Below are 2,126 nucleotides of genomic sequence, written 5' to 3'. Positions count from 1 at the left end.
CTTCCCTTCCACCAGACCATTTGTTATAGTTTGTCTCTGCCAGGTCACAAGCCCAGCTCCTTCTGTGCCCAGGACAGCAGGGAGCCTGACTGGAAGGTGACCTCTGACTAGACACACCCACTGCAGATCACCCTCAAGAAGACAGCGAACCTCGACGGACCCCTTGTAACCCTCCTGATGCTGTTGACTTTCGACCCTTGCATTATCAACAGACTAGTCCAATTTGTCAAGAAGTGTATAAAAATAGTTCAGTTGATAGTTCAGTCCGTCTCATGATTGAGCCGGAAGTTCCAAGACAAGGGGGGAATGAAAGGGCAGAACAGGCCTGATGGCTGTGTCCTTATCCCCTCTTCCAAGAAAAAGCTGCAGAATGTATCAGTTACTCAGCCTGCCCTTATCTCAGCCAATGGGAAAGCGGGGGAAACTAGCCCAAGGCCAAGAGAATGCTAGCCACCCCCCTGTCTTTGTGTAACCAGACCCTAGCTGCACCCTGCCCTTGCGTCACTAGCCCCCGGCCCTCACTCAACCAACTGGAATCGGCCAAATCAGTGGTCAGAGTCTGCCCCCACCCCCCGACACCAAGCCCTATAAATTCTTTGTTCCCTTGGGATTTGGGGCTCTCTCTTGCATCCAGTAATGGAGGCAGGGGTGGGGGGGACCAAGTCCCGGGCTTGAATAAATGACTCTATGCTTTTGCATTGGACTCGGCTCCCTGGTGGTCTGTCTTGGGGGATCTTGAAATCTGGGCATAACAATGGCCAGTTGTAAACCCAGTTTCCAGGGTGAGAAAAGAGACCACAGCCTACTGCTCAGGGTGCCCCCTAGACGTGAGAGTAGTTGAAGTCGTCCAAGTCGTCCCAGAACCATCAGGTGAGGAAACTGGGGGCAGAAGGGATTTGAGGGGGTTGACCATTGAGGAAGGGGGGCCTGAGGAGTGTGAGTGTGAAAGAGAGATTCAGAAAGCCAGGGATTAGAGGAGCTAGGGACAAGGAAATCCCCACGAAAGGAAAACCTGGGAAGGAGGCTAGGAGATGAGATCCAAGGATGAGAGAAGGGAAGGGAGGAAATAGTGGAGGGTTCCTCTCTTTTCCCCTCCAATGGGAGAAATTATCACCAACAAGGGAGGGTTTTGAGGGCAAAGACGGAGAACAGCAGCAAGATGACTAGGGGACAGGTGGTCATCACCAAAGGAGTGAGATGGAAAGATGGCTGGGGGGAAGGCCAGTAGACTATGAGACTGTAGACAATTGAGGGGTTTGCTTTGGGGGTGGGGAGTACATGAGGTGGACTTGGTATGCAGTTTGTTTTATGTAACCAGTAGCCCCTGCCAGTTAAGAAGCTCCCTCTCCTAGGAGGACTCCGTGTCAAATACTCAGGGCGCGGGGCAGGGGCGGGCCTTCAAAGATAATGGAGGACTAGGCTACACTTCAAATGGGGCTGCACTTGGAGTCAGGCAGCTCGGTTTCAACTGCACCCTCTGTGACTTCTCAGCTCTGACTGGCCTTCTGATTCTAAACACGTTCATCTGTGTAAGAGGGCACATAATAAGGCCACCTTCCCACCCTGAAGTGACTGTCCACTGACAATGGCCATGGCATCGGATTATTTCAGCTCTGAATTGTGCAGATATATGACTGACACCCTAGCTGTCACTCAGTCACCCCAGACTGGGGGGGGGAGGGTAAGGTTCAGGGGTCACCACTGCTTCCTTGTCCCAGGAACTATCTCCTCTGTCTCTCTTCCTACTGGCCTCAACCTTGGCCACAATCCTTAAACTTCCCCCGGAGGGCCATGGTTCTGTACTTGGCCCTGGAACGCTCCCATGGCAACCCTGTTGCTGTCCTCAGCTAACATATGCCCTCTTTCACAGAGGATCCTGTCATTAAAAGATTCCTGGCCTGGGACACAAATCTGAGGCTCTCTGACAAGGTAAGAAGTACTCCTGCTCTGCCATCTATCCTGGGGCAGGGGAGAGCTTTCTGAGCCCACAGTTCTCTCTCCAGCCTGATGCCTTGTCGCCCCTTCCCTTCGGGGACCGAGGGGTTTCCTGCTGTGGATGGGCAGCCCTGCCTCTGCCCTGGATCCTCTGGGATCTTGCCCCTGTGGTTTTGGCCACATCAAGTGCA

This window comes from Myotis davidii, unplaced genomic scaffold (genome assembly GCF_000327345.1).
Source record: "Myotis davidii unplaced genomic scaffold, ASM32734v1 scaffold3056, whole genome shotgun sequence".
Lineage (NCBI taxonomy): Eukaryota > Metazoa > Chordata > Mammalia > Chiroptera > Vespertilionidae > Myotis > Myotis davidii.
Note: the sequence above shows the minus strand (reverse complement) of the source record.